The following is a 15,000-nucleotide window of genomic DNA, read 5'->3' on the forward strand; positions in this document are numbered from 1 at the left end:
ACAACACGATAAAACTAGGTAAACTCTGTTAAAAGAATACAGTTCATTTGTCCATACCCTAAAAACAGGTAAACTCTGTTAAAAGAATACAGTTCATTTGTCCATACCCTAAAAACAGCCCAAGAACCCCAGTGTGTTGATAAGTCCAATGTGAGTGTCCACCAGTGTATATACAATCCACAGAAAGTGTAATCCAAAGTTTGCAGGTGGTGAATGGAAAGGTGAGCTCTAAAATTAGCAACTCCTCAATCCAACAGTTTGGTGACTGTCCTTTGTTTGTCATGCTGCTCTCTTATACAGTTGTACTTCCTGCTTCCTGTCATGTGTCTAGTCACATGACAGGCCAACCATCCATTTATTAAAGACACATACACTTAAAATGTTAAGAGTAATAAAATGGCCTAAAAAACATGTAAAACACTTAAAACTCTATAATACATTTAAATGATTGTAATAAATAGAGAGGTAAAACACGTCTTTCTAAAAGCCAGCATATTATATAAATAGTGAAGAAAAGGCAAAAGCTTACAGCACCTGGTATTCCCAGGCGGTCTCCCATCCAAGTACTAACCAGGCCCGACGCTGCTTAGCTTCCGAGATCAGACGAGATCGGGCGCTCTCAGCACGGTATGGCCATAAGCGAAGGCTGCTCCAAAAAGTGGGCTATTTAAAGATCAGCCTCCGTAAAAGCCAGCATATTATATAAATAGTGAAGAAAAGGCAAAAGCTTACAGCACCTGGTATTCCCAGGCGGTCCCTTGTCAAAAAATCCTATTGGAATTTCAGTTTATCCTTTAGGATCTTAGTGGATTCTTAGAATCCTATTGGACTTTACGATTTATTTTAATGGAATTTCACTTTGTCCTGTAGGATTTTAGTGGATTTTTAGAATCCTATTGGACATTACGATATATTTTAATGGAATTTCACTTTGTCCTGTAGGATTTTAGTGGATTTTTAGAATCCTATTGGACATTACAATTCATTTTAATGGAATTTCACTTTGTCTTGTAGGATTTTAGTGGATTTTTAGAATCCTATTGGACATTGCAATTTATTTTAATGGAATTTCACTTTGTCCTGTAGGGTTTTATTGGATTCTTAGAATCCTATTAAACATTACGATTTATTTTGGTAGAACTTCACTTTGTCCTGTAGGATTTTCCTTGATTTTTAGAATCTTATTGGACAGTGTTTTATTTAATGGGATTTCACTTTGTCCTGTATTTTATTGATTCATAGAAACTTAATGGGCATTGTCATTTTTAAACGAAATTTCACTTTGTCTTGTATGATCTTAGTTGATTCTGTTGATTAATTACTTTTTTAATTTAACTTTTTTAGAGTAACACTGCATGTTTGTGTGCACCTGTAACCCACAATAAATTGCAGCCTATATGAATACACACAAAAATAAACATAATATGTATTTATTGAAATTTATAATATTAAAGAAAGGCAAAGATAATATATATGATATTTCATAATGTTCGAATGAGTTAAATGTATTACATGTGATTAAGAATTCACAGAAATACGAACATCTACATACAGTATTGTCCTGACGCGGCCCCTTTAAGAAATCCGAATGTAGCGCGCCTGCAACTGTAGCGCTCATCATTTGAAAATAACGGTCGAAGAGGAAAAGCAGCGAGTGATTAACGGTGTTTAACTTGTTAAACTTTGATTTCAAATACGCCAAAAATGACGAAATAGTAACATTTATCTGGTCTGCATCCTAAACCAACAATATTGGGTGTTCTTGGTGAGTTGTTGAACTCGTGTTTGATTGTCTCTGCTGATTAGCACAGGAGTCTGCAGCTATGTGTCAAAAGCTATGAATCTGTGGTATTATTTATGATAGTCACATATGTTTATGCTACTAATTTTCATTGTATAAAACATTGGAGTAGTGACTGTTCTGCCACCATTTGTAGCTGTTTTAATTAATGTTGTGCTTTACGGCTTTGTAGCGTCACTATACTTTAAGTGCAAATAGCACACGTTGTTGGCGAAGACTATTAACACTAACTCCATCCACAAATGTGTGATTTGGATAGTGAACACTATAAAAGACAGCAGTCTTAATTTCTCCCTTTTCAAATATTTTAATAAAAATGAAGGAAATAATGTTGTGATGTGTATTTGCTTTGTCTTGAGAACAACAAAGTTGTTATTTTTCTTGTGAAGAAAAAAGGGTTACTACAGAAAAAAAGACATTAAGATTTAGAATTTAATTATTTTAGATTTAACGTTTAACCTAACTATTATTAACTTAATCATTCAGCCCAGGATTTGCTGAATTAAACTACTACTAATTTAGAAAAGACTGTTTAACCTTTTGTTATGTTATTTATTTATTTATTGTCACAGTAAAGCGTTATTTTTCTTTCCAACTTCTGGTGTCCTCTAAGTTTTATATCTACCTCCCTCACTCAAGTCTAGAACTGCTCCAGTATTTGCATTGGAGGACAATTGCTACATACTGTGTGTGTGTGTGTGTGTGTGTGTGTGTGTGTGTGTGTGTGTTTCACTAAAGCTGTGTGCTGCACAAATCACCTCACATCTTGTTTACAATGTTATTGAACAAGGTGATGTAAACAGCAAACTGCAAATACTATTTGATAGTAAAACAAAAACAGTGGAAAAGTGCACTTTAGATTACAAAAAGAACAGGCATCCAATTTGATCCCATAAAAATCCCATAGAAACCATCCTACAGAATATTTATGTCTTGTCAAAAAATCCTAAAGGATTCCAATAAGAATTTCTTACAGGATTCTTATTGGAATTTCTATCATATTTTGGAACCATTCCTATAGGATTTTGATAGGAATATTCTTATAAGATTCTTATATATTCTGTAGGATCATTCCTAAAGGATTTTTTATGGGATCAAATTGGATGCTTTTTCATGTCTTTATGGGAACTTTTTTATCTAAAGGTGAACTTTTCCACTGTTCTTGTTTTACTAACAAATAGTACTTGCAGTTTGCTGTTTACATCACCCTGATGTAGACGTTGTTCATTGTATGTTGCTTATCAAAAAATCCTAAAGGATTCTGATAAGTAACTTGTACTGGATCTTATGTTGGAACTGTTTTTATAGGATTTCAATAGGAATAGTCTTAGGATTCTTCTTGAAAGATGCTTTAAAATAAAACAGGATCCCATTGAAATCCTGTAGAAATTATCCTACAGGATGTTTATGTCTTGTCCTATAGGAAAATCCTATAAAATAATTCCTAATGGAATCCTTTAGGAATGGTTCCAAAATATGATAGAAATTCTGATTTTAATCCTGTAGAGAATTCCTAGTGGAATCCTTTAGGATTTGTAGAGGATTCCTATTGGAATGTATATTAAGGTGAGTTAAAGTAAACTGCAAGACACTAAACTAATATAAACAATTAAAAAAGCATACCGTTAGGATTCTTCAAAATTCTTGAAAGATGCTTTAAAATAAATCCCATTAAAATCCTGTAGAAATTATCCTACAGGATATTTATGTCTTGTCCTATAAGAAAATCCTATAAGATAATTCCTAATGGAATCCTTTAGGAACGGTTCCAAAATATGATAGAAATTCTAACTGGAATCCTGTAGAGAAATCCTATTGGAATCCTATGGGATTTTTTGACAAGGGGTCTCCCATAAAAGTGTAACAATCGGCCTTATCAGCCGAGTTACAAGACTAAAATGGGGTCAGATTTAACTGTGAGAGATGACTAGTGGTTAAAAGAATGAGACATAAAAGAAAATTGGTTTAAATAGATTTGGTGTATTTACAAGGTTCACATAAAAGACTTTAAAACAACACGATAAAACTAGGTAAACTCTGTTAAAAGAATACAGTGCATTTGTCCATACCCTAAAAACAGGTAAACTCTGTTAAAAGAATACAGTTCATTTGTCCATACCCTAAAAACAGTCCAAGAACCCCAGTGTGTTGATAAGTCCAATGTGAGTGTCCACCAGTGTATATACAATCCACAGAAAGTGTAATCCAAAGTTTGCAGGTGGTGAATGGAAAGGTGAGCTCTAAAATTAGCAACTCCTCAATCCAACAGTTTGGTGACTGTCCTTTGTTTGTCATGCTGCTCTCTTATACAGTTGTACTTCCTGCTTCCTGTCATGTGTCTAGTCACATGACAGGCCAACCATCCATTTATTAAAGACACATACACTTAAAATGTTAAGAGTAATAAAATGGCCTAAAAAACATGTAAAACACTTAAAACTCTATAATACATGTAAATGATTGTAATAAATAGAGCGGTAAAACACGTCTTTCTAAAAGCCAGCATATTATATAAATAGTGAAGAAAAGGCAAAAGCTTACAGCACCTGGTATTCCCAGGCGGTCTCCCATCCAAGTACTAACCAGGCCCGACGCTGCTTAGCTTCCGAGATCAGACGAGATCGGGCGCTCTCTTTTTTTTTTTTTTTTTTATTATCAAAAAGTACAAAATAAATATTTACATGACAAAAATAATTCAATTTCACATCTTTACATCTTCAAACTTATGACATGTGTATATCACTTCAAAAACACAACATAAATACAAACCACAAACCCAAATCAAAACAATGACATTTTGATGCAAGACTCATCGTAAATCATATTTATCAAAATTTTATACATAACCCTTTTCCCTCTTCTATACAAACCAGCTCATTGCCTTCCACAAAAGCCTTTTCAAATTCCTCTTTAGGCAAACATTTCCACATCAAATACACATTTTTCCTTAAAATCGTCTTGAACATTGCCCTTACATCCACTTTTTTCTTATCATAATACGCCATATTCCTCCTTACCCATATCGCATATCTTGCATTACTTAATACAAAGTTCCATAAATTCACTTTCCTATCCTTTTTATTCATGTTTATCCCAAACAAAAACAGCTTTCTCCATTCATCCCCTATCACATCTTTCCCCGTTCCTTTTTTCACCAACACTTTTAGTTCTGTATGAAATGCTTCCAACTCTTTGCATTCAAAAAAAATGTGCATTAATGTTTCTGGCTCTGTCCCACATACATCACATTCTCGTTTTACATTTTTGTTCATTTGATGAATCACCACCTTTGTATATATTCTATTATGCCTTAATTTAAAGTCCAGGTTTTCACAATCCAGTCCATTGTATTTCACATTTAAATTCCTCCAAATTGTCTTTACATTTATTCCAGGGAATACCCTTGGCCAAACCACCTCAGAGGCAGGCATTTTGATTTCCTTTTTCACCATCATCTTATAACATGTTTTCACATTTAACTGACACAAAAACTTTTTTCCCTTTTTATCAATAACATACATTTCAGGAAATCCCCAATCTCCTATTTTTACAGTCTCTTTCTCAATCCTTTGCACCCACCCTTCTGGTAGGCTTGTTTTAATGTTTTCACATTCACAATCCACTTTAGATTTATCAATTTCATCATCCCATCCTACTACACAATCATATATAGCTCTATTTGGCAAAAAACCTTTAACATATTCATATGCCATGTCTTTCACTTTCCTAACTCCCGCCCTCATAAACAACTTATTATAAAGCATTTTCCCTCCCCTTTTAATTTTTGGATTCAGAAATAATGGCTGGTCAAGTACTTGATTTATATTGTCACATTCATAATTAACATTAACCAAAAACTCAGCCCAAGCACTAAATACTTCTTGATAAAACATTGGCATTTTCTCAGTCATAGGTTTTTTAAAAGCCATAAACAGTCCTTCCTCACCACATCCTCCACCTTTATTTAAAAAAAATTTCATATATCCCTTCCACCCATACTGTACTTTGTCACATAAATATTTTTTTATTGTTTTAACTCTTATTGCTTTCCTCTTAACCTCTAAGTCTATCAACCTCAGACCTCCCTCCTTATAGTCTGCTATCAGTGTTTTTGTTGATATTTTAATTCCTTTACCTCCCCACACAAAATTATTCACAGCCTCTTTTATTCCGTTCAAAACCCAGTCTGGCATGTCAATTGCTCCCATCACATAATTGCATTTAGTGAGTATTAACGAATTAGCCACAACTACCTTTCCTCTTAATCTCAATTCTCTTTGCCTCCAGAAATTAAGTACTTGTTTTATTTTATTTAAAACTCCAGTCCATGTGGCATCTCTAGCCTCTTTCGCATTTACTCCAATATTCACTCCTAATATCCTTAAATACTCTTTCGTTATTTTAAATGGAACATCTGACCCTTTTATCTCCACCCCTCCTATACTTATTATTTCTGACTTGTCAACATTTATCTTTGCACCTGAAGCTTTTCCATATTTTTCTATCTGCATTTTTATTCTCTTAACACTCTCTACATCCTTGACAGTAAAAGTTGTGTCATCAGCATATTGGTGGATTACACTTACTCCTCCATAAGGAATTTGAATACCTCTTATTTCTTTATCACTTTTTATCAAAGATGCCAGCGGCTCCGCTGTTATTGAATATAACAAAGCAGATAATGGGCACCCTTGTCTGACTGACCTTTCTAATGGAAAGGGGTCAGTTAATGCCCCATTAATTTTAACACAGCTCCGGGCATTGTCATATATTAATTTGATCCATTTTCTTATTCTGTCTCCAAACCCATATCTCGCCATTGTCTGCTCAATAAAACTGTGCTCCACTCTATCAAAAGCTTTATTCAAATCCACAGATAAAACCAACCCCCCTTCCCCATCCTTTCCCATGTTTTCTACAACGTCTCTTATTGTACATATGATATCCATAATGTCTCTCCCCATTATACTGTATGCTTGGCTAGGCGACACAATACTCCCTACAACCTGTTTAATTCTATTGGCTATTACTTTTGTTAAAATTTTATAATCCGAATTAAGCAGACTCAAAGGCCTATAATTTTCCAACTTCAATGGATTTCCTTTATTTTTATATAAGATAGTTATTATTCCTAAGCCCATGGATCTCGGCATTTCCCCTCTCTCCTCCATACCTTTATACAACCTTAGCAGTATTGGTGCTAGGGTCCCTATGAAGGCCTTATAGAACTCATGTGTCAAACCATCCGAGCCCGGACTTTTATTCTTTTTTGTCTGATTTATTGCATCTTTTATTTCTTCAATACCTATATCTCTTTCGCACATATTCTTCTCATCCTCGTCTAGCTTCACGTTCACAGTACTCAAGACTTCATCCACACATTCTTGTTTTACACCCTCTTTCTTGAATAATTCCCTATAAAAATTCTCCACTTCTCCTATTATCCCAACAAAATCATTTATTTTATCGCCTTTTCTATTTTCTAACTCTACAATGTGTTTTCTCCTCTGCTTTTTATTTTCTAAATTTAGGAAGAATTTTGTACTTCTTTCTCCCTCTAAAGCATACTGAGCTCTACTTCTTATTATAGCTCCCTTGCTTTTTTCCTTTTCATACTCCTCTAATTCTGTTTTTAACCTCCAAAAGCACTCTTCACTGTACTCAGGATTATTTTCTATTTTTTCCGCTTCCCCTTTTAATGCATTTTCCAAAGCTTCTGCTTTACTCCTCCTCATAAAATCTCTTTGTTTTGAATACCTAATACTTCTTTTTTTAATTTTCTCTTTCATTCCCTCCCACCATTCACATACATTTTCCTCAAATAGAGAATTCTGCATTTCATAATTTATACATTTTACAATATTTTCTTTATATGCCTCTTCATTTAACAGATTTGCATTCAGACACCACAAACCCCCTCCCCTCGCCTCTTCACTTACACCCATCTTGACTGTCATCACAGCATGATCACTTAAACTGACAAACTTATATTTCACATTTTTAACATATTTTAACATTTCTCTTTTTGCCAAACATAAATCTATACGACTCTGTTTCAAATTACCCATCACCATTTGTCTTCTCGAAAATTCTCTTTTATATGGATTCTCTTCCCTCCACACATCTACTATGTCTTCATTCTGCATCCACTCTGTTAAGAACTTTCTTGACCCATCAGATTTAAAATTAGCACTACTGGAAGCATCCAGTCTCGTGCACCACACGTTGAAATCCCCAACTACTATACACTTCTCTTTCCATTGTGTCTTCATTTCCTTAAAGACTTCTTTTCTGTCAATCTCTATATTCGGTGCATAAATGTTTATAAGCCTAAACATTTCATTACAAAACTTAAATTCAAGTCCTAGCATTCTCCCATTTCCATCTTTATAAATTTGTTTCACATTTTGCACTCTGTCTCTTTTTATCAAAATCGCCACTCCACATGCTTTTACATTTCCATGACTCACATAAATTTCCCCCTCCCAACTCTTTTTTATATTGTCCATTATATCCCCTGTCCAATGCGTCTCTTGTAGGCATAGCACATCAGCTTTTAACAGTCTCTTCACCCTCTCAAACTTTTTTAGGTCTCTTAGCCCGTTACTGTTCAGACACGCAATGTGCAAAATACCCCACATAATGATTATCACAGTTTTTAAGGGATTTATACTCATTCCAATTAAATCAAACTCTTACTTTCTGCCTTTTGCTCCTCCAGTCTTTCCTTCTTTCTTTTTTTCAATATACCTTTCCCCTCACATGTATCCATGTCTTCCTCTCCGTTTTTCACAGGATTTTCTATCATTTCTTTCTCCTTTCCTCCCCCTTCGTCTTTCTTCATTCCTCTTCTCTCCAGATGTTTTTCTCCTTGACTTTTAGCATTACCACCTTCTTCATTGTCATTTTTTTCCGTCTTCCCGTTTCCATCTTCACACTCCAGACCTCTCTGATCCATCTCTTTACCTGCTGTTCTTTTTTTCTTCTTTCTCTGTCTCATCTGTTGCCCCGCGCCCGCCTCCTCTGGGCTGCTCTCACTCTTAGTATCTCCCCTGTTTGTCGCTCTCTCTTTCTCTCCCCAAGTGCTTTGACTCATCTCTCCTTCAACAATTACCTCTTCCTCTTCTTTTTCTTCACTCTCCAGCTCCTCGTACAGATCTTCCATTATCCCCTCGCCGTTCCTTTCTTCCATCATAGCCGGCGTTTCACACACGCACAGTCCTGGCCGCATTCCACACACTTCACAATTCACCTCTTTGCACTCTCTTGCATAGTGTCCTTGTTTATCGCATCTAAAACACCTAAAGCTCGGGCAGTCCCTCACAACATGTCCCGGTTGTATACACAAACGGCAAACCTTCACTTGTCGGTCATGTATCACCCTAAAGTGTTCTGTCCCTCCGAGCGTCTCAAATTTCGTTGAATAGGGCAACGATTTAACAACATTATTGAACTTAACTTTTAAAAACCTTGTCCCATCCGCGATGTCGGTTCCCGGCCACATTCTCCTCTTGATTTTAGACGCTTCTGTTACTCCCCAATCCTTTAGTTTGCTCAATATTTCTTCATCTTGAATATACATAGGCAGTCCTAAGAAAGAAACAACCACCTCCATGCAATCCACTTCCTTCACCATTACACGACTGTTTTTTATCTTCAAACCATCCAGAATTTTTCCTTTTGCCTTCATATCTTCCATTGTTAACTCATACTCTTTTGGAGATTTATACCTGCAACCGATCACTCCTCCGCATTCTTCCTTCACACTCTTTAATAGTTCCATCATTGTGATTCTGTCCTCCCCCTCCATCTCCACCAGCACCGTCAGTTCCTTTCCATAGCTGCGCTCTCCATCTCTCTTGTCCTGCATGTTTCGACCTCTTCCCGTCTCCTGTTGTCCAGCCATTTCTCTTTCCTCGCTGTGTGAGGTATTTATCCCCAAACAGCACGACACTGTTTGAGGATTAAATGACCCCCCAACACGCAAACACTCCTTTGGAGCAGTTTTTCCAAACAATGTGAAAAGAATTGAATCCTTTACTCCACTCAAACAAACACACTCCTTCTTCCTCCTTGCTTCTCTCACTGTACCACTTCCTGTCACCACTAGGGCGCTCTCAGCGCGGTATGGCCATAAGCGAGGGCAGCTCCAAAAAGTGGGCTATTTAAAGATCAGCCTCCGTAAAAGCCAGCATATTATATAAATTGTGAAGAAAAGGCAAAAGCTTACAGCACCTGGTATTCCCAGGCGGTCTCCCATAAAAGTGTAACAATCGGCCTTATCAGCCGAGTTACAAGACTAAAATGGGGTCAGATTTAAGTGTGAGAGATGACTAGTGGTTAAAAGAATGAGACATAAAAGAAAATTGGTTTAAATAGATTTGGTGTATTTACAAGGTTCACATAAAAGACTTTAAAACAACACGATAAAACTAGGTAAACTCTGTTAAAAGAATACAGTTCATTTGTCCATACCCTAAAAACAGGTAAACTCTGTTAAAAGAATACAGTTCATTTGTCCATACCCTAAAAACAGTCCAAGAACCCCAGTGTGTTGATAAGTCCAATGTGAGTGTCCACCAGTGTATATACAATCCACAGAAAGTGTAATCCAAAATTTGCAGGTGGTGAATGGAAAGGTGAGCTCTAAAATTAGCAACTCCTCAATCCAACAGTTTGGTGACTGTCCTTTGTTTGTCATGCTGCTCTCTTATACAGTTGTACTTCCTGCTTCCTGTCATGTGTCTAGTCACATGACAGGCCAACCATCCATTTATTAAAGACACATACACTTAAAATGTTAAGAGTAATAAAATGGCCTAAAAAACATGTAAAACACTTAAAACTCTATAATACATGTAAATGATTGTAATAAATAGAGCGGTAAAACACGTCTTTCTAAAAGCCAGCATATTATATAAATAGTGAAGAAAAGGCAAAAGCTTACAGCACCTGGTATTCCCAGGCGGTCTCCCATCCAAGTACTAACCAGGCCCGACGCTGCTTAGCTTCCGAGATCAGACGAGATCGGGCGCTCTCAGCGCGGTATGGCCATAAGCGAGGGCTGCTCCAAAAAGTGGGCTATTTAAAGATCAGCCTCCGTAAAAGCCAGCATATTATATAAATAGTGAAGAAAAGGCAAAAGCTTACAGCACCTGGTATTCCCAGGCGGTCTCCCATAAAAGTGTAACAATCGGCCTTATCAGCCGAGTTACAATACTAAAATGGGGTCAGATTTAACTGTGAGAGATGGCTAGTGGTTAAAAGAATGAGACATAAAAGAAAATTGGTTTAAATAGATTTGGTGTATTTACAAGGTTCACATAAAAGACTTTAAAACAACACGATAAAACTAGGTAAACTCTGTTAAAAGAATACAGTTCATTTGTCCATACCCTAAAAACAGGTAAACTCTGTTAAAAGAATACAGTTCATTTGTCCATACCCTAAAAACAGTCCAAGAACCCCAGTGTGTTGATAAGTCCAATGTGAGTGTCCACCAGTGTATATACAATCCACAGAAAGTGTAATCCAAAGTTTGCAGGTGGTGAATGGAAAGGTGAGCTCTAAAATTAGCAACTCCTCAATCCAACAGTTTGGTGACTGTCCTTTGTTTGTCATGCTGCTCTCTTATACAGTTGTACTTCCTGCTTCCTGTCATGTGTCTAGTCACATGACAGGCCAACCATCCATTTATTAAAGACACATACACTTAAAATGTTAAGAGTAATAAAATGGCCTAAAAAACATGTAAAACACTTAAAACTCTATAATACATGTAAATGATTGTAATAAATAGAGCGGTAAAACACGTCTTTCTAAAAGCCAGCATAATATATAAATAGTGAAGAAAAGGCAAAAGCTTACAGCACCTGGTATTCCCAGGCGGTCTCCCATCCAAGTACTAACCAGGCCCGACGCTGCTTAGCTTCCGAGATCAGACGAGATCGGGCGCTCTCAGCTCGGTATGGCCATAAGCCAGGGTTGCTCCAAAAAGTGGGCTATTTAAAGATCAGCCTCCGTAAAAGCCAGCATATTATATGAATAGTGAAGAAAAGGCAAAAGCTTACAGCACCTGGTATTCCCAGGCGGTCTCCCATAAAAGTGTAACAATCGGCCTTATCAGCCGAGTTACAAGACTAAAATGGGGTCAGATTTAACTGTGAGAGATGACTAGTGGTTAAAAGAATGAGACATAAAAGAAAATTGGTTTAAATAGATTTGGTGTATTTACAAGGTTCACATAAAAGACTTTAAAACAACACGATAAAACTAGGTAAACTCTGTTAAAAGAATACAGTTCATTTGTCCATACCCTAAAAACAGGTAAACTCTGTTAAAAGAATACAGTTCATTTGTCCATACCCTAAAAACAGTCCAAGAACCCCAGTGTGTTGATAAGTCCAATGTGAGTGTCCACCAGTGTATATACAATCCACAGAAAGTGTAATCCAAAGTTTGCAGGTGGTGAATGGAAAGGTGAGCTCTAAAATTAGCAACTCCTCAATCCAACAGTTTGGTGACTGTCCTTTGTTTGTCATGCTGCTCTCTTATACAGTTGTACTTCCTGCTTCCTGTCATGTGTCTAGTCACATGACAGGCCAACCATCCATTTATTAAAGACACATACACTTAAAATGTTAAGAGTAATAAAATGGCCTAAAAAACATGTAAAACACTTAAAACTCTATAATACATGTAAATGATTGTAATAAATAGAGCGGTAAAACACGTCTTTCTAAAAGCCAGCATATTATATAAATAGTGAAGAAAAGGCAAAAGCTTACAGCACCTGGTATTCCCAGGCGGTCTCCCATCCAAGTACTAACCAGGCCCGACGCTGCTTAGCTTCCGAGATCAGACGAGATCGGGCGCTCTCAGCGCGGTATGGCCATAAGCGAGGGCTGCTCCAAAAAGTGGGCTATTTAAAGATCAGCCTCCGTAAAAGCCAGCATATTATATAAATAGTGAAGAAAAGGCAAAAGCTTACAGCACCTGGTATTCCCAGGCGGTCTCCCATAAAAGTGTAACAATCGGCCTTATCAGCCGAGTTACAAGACTAAAATGGGGTCAGATTTAACTGTGAGAGATGGCTAGTGGTTAAAAGAATGAGACATAAAAGAAAATTGGTTTAAATAGATTTGGTGTATTTACAAGGTTCACATAAAAGACTTTAAAACAACACGATAAAACTAGGTAAACTCTGTTAAAAGAATACAGTTCATTTGTCCATACCCTAAAAACAGGTAAACTCTGTTAAAAGAATACAGTTCATTTGTCCATACCCTAAAAACAGTCCAAGAACCCCAGTGTGTTGATAAGTCCAATGTGAGTGTCCACCAGTGTATATACAATCCACAGAAAGTGTAATCCAAAGTTTGCAGGTGGTGAATGGAAAGGTGAGCTCTAAAATTAGCAACTCCTCAATCCAACAGTTTGGTGACTGTCCTTTGTTTGTCATGCTGCTCTCTTATACAGTTGTACTTCCTGCTTCCTGTCATGTGTCTAGTCACATGACAGGCCAACCATCCATTTATTAAAGACACATACACTTAAAATGTTAAGAGTAATAAAATGGCCTAAAAAACATGTAAAACACTTAAAACTCTATAATACATGTAAATGATTGTAATAAATAGAGCGGTAAAACACGTCTTTCTAAAAGCCAGCATAATATATAAATAGTGAAGAAAAGGCAAAAGCTTACAGCACCTGGTATTCCCAGGCGGTCTCCCATCCAAGTACTAACCAGGCCCGACGCTGCTTAGCTTCCGAGATCAGACGAGATCGGGCGCTCTCAGCGCGGTATGGCCATAAGCCAGGGTTGCTCCAAAAAGTGGGCTATTTAAAGATCAGCCTCCGTAAAAGCCAGCATATTATATGAATAGTGAAGAAAAGGCAAAAGCTTACAGCACCTGGTATTCCCAGGCGGTCTCCCATAAAAGTGTAACAATCGGCCTTATCAGCCGAGTTACAAGACTAAAATGGGGTCAGATTTAACTGTGAGAGATGACTAGTGGTTAAAAGAATGAGACATAAAAGAAAATTGGTTTAAATAGATTTGGTGTATTTACAAGGTTCACATAAAAGACTTTAAAACAACACGATAAAACTAGGTAAACTCTGTTAAAAGAATACAGTTCATTTGTCCATACCCTAAAAACAGGTAAACTCTGTTAAAAGAATACAGTTCATTTGTCCATACCCTAAAAACAGTCCAAGAACCCCAGTGTGTTGATAAGTCCAATGTGAGTGTCCACCAGTGTATATACAATCCACAGAAAGTGTAATCCAAAGTTTGCAGGTGGTGAATGGAAAGGTGAGCTCTAAAATTAGCAACTCCTCAATCCAACAGTTTGGTGACTGTCCTTTGTTTGTCATGCTGCTCTCTTATACAGTTGTACTTCCTGCTTCCTGTCATGTGTCTAGTCACATGACAGGCCAACCATCCATTTATTAAAGACACATACACTTAAAATGTTAAGAGTATTAAAATGGCCTAAAAAACATGTAAAACACTTAAAACTCTATAATACATTTAAATGATTGTAATAAATAGAGCGGTAAAACACGTCTTTCTAAAAGCCAGCATATTATATAAATAGTGAAGAAAAGGCAAAAGCTTACAGCACCTGGTATTCCCAGGCGGTCTCCCATCCAAGTAGTAAACAGGCCCGACGCTGCTTAGCTTCCGAGATCAGACAAGATCGGGCGCTCTCAGCGCGGTATGGCCATAAGCGAGGGCTGCTCCAAAAAGTGGGCTATTTAAAGATCAGCCTCCGTAAAAGCCAGCTTATTATATAAATAGTGAAGAAAAGGCAAAAGCTTACAGCACCTGGTATTCCCAGGCGGTCTCCCAGCCAAGTACTAACCAGGCCCGACGCTGCTTAGCTTCCGAGATCAGACGCGATCGGGCGCTCTCAGCGCGGTATGGCCATAAGCGAGGGCTGCTCCAAAAAGTGGGCTATTTAAAGATCAGCCTCCGTAAAAGCCAGCATATTATATAAATAGTGAAGAAAAGGCAAAAGCTTACAGCACCTGGTATTCCCAGGCGGTCTCCCATAAAAGTGTAACAATCGGCCTTATCAGCCGAGTTACAAGACTAAAATGGGGTCAGATTTAACTGTGAGAGATGACTAGTGGTTAAAAGAATGAGACAAAAAAGAAAATTGGTTTAAATAGATTTGGTGTATTTAAAA

At 37.0% G+C, this 15,000-nt stretch overlaps 7 non-coding genes across 7 annotated transcripts; all 7 read right to left on the reverse strand.

Annotated features, from left to right (window-relative positions):
* Positions 1-522: 522 nt before the first annotated feature.
* On the reverse strand, positions 523-641 carry LOC141314996 (5S ribosomal RNA). Its single transcript, XR_012350539.1, has one exon. It is a non-coding gene; the product is annotated as a 5S ribosomal RNA (ribosomal RNA).
* A 10,100-nt stretch (positions 642-10,741) lies between these two features.
* On the reverse strand, positions 10,742-10,860 carry LOC141315059 (5S ribosomal RNA). Its single transcript, XR_012350603.1, has one exon. It is a non-coding gene; the product is annotated as a 5S ribosomal RNA (ribosomal RNA).
* Positions 10,861-11,661: 801 nt separating this feature from the next.
* On the reverse strand, positions 11,662-11,780 carry LOC141315081 (5S ribosomal RNA). Its single transcript, XR_012350624.1, has one exon. It is a non-coding gene; the product is annotated as a 5S ribosomal RNA (ribosomal RNA).
* Positions 11,781-12,581: 801 nt separating this feature from the next.
* On the reverse strand, positions 12,582-12,700 carry LOC141315073 (5S ribosomal RNA). The gene has a single exon (XR_012350615.1). It is a non-coding gene; the product is annotated as a 5S ribosomal RNA (ribosomal RNA).
* An 801-nt stretch (positions 12,701-13,501) lies between these two features.
* On the reverse strand, positions 13,502-13,620 carry LOC141315085 (5S ribosomal RNA). Its single transcript, XR_012350627.1, has one exon. It is a non-coding gene; the product is annotated as a 5S ribosomal RNA (ribosomal RNA).
* An 801-nt stretch (positions 13,621-14,421) lies between these two features.
* Positions 14,422-14,540, reverse strand: LOC141315217 (5S ribosomal RNA). The gene has a single exon (XR_012350759.1). It is a non-coding gene; the product is annotated as a 5S ribosomal RNA (ribosomal RNA).
* Positions 14,541-14,624: 84 nt separating this feature from the next.
* LOC141315066 (5S ribosomal RNA) lies at positions 14,625-14,743 on the reverse strand. The gene has a single exon (XR_012350610.1). It is a non-coding gene; the product is annotated as a 5S ribosomal RNA (ribosomal RNA).
* Between the last annotated feature and the right edge of the window lie 257 nt (positions 14,744-15,000).

This window comes from Garra rufa, unplaced genomic scaffold (assembly GCF_049309525.1).
Source record: "Garra rufa unplaced genomic scaffold, GarRuf1.0 hap1_unplaced_013, whole genome shotgun sequence".
Taxonomy (NCBI): domain Eukaryota; kingdom Metazoa; phylum Chordata; class Actinopteri; order Cypriniformes; family Cyprinidae; genus Garra; species Garra rufa.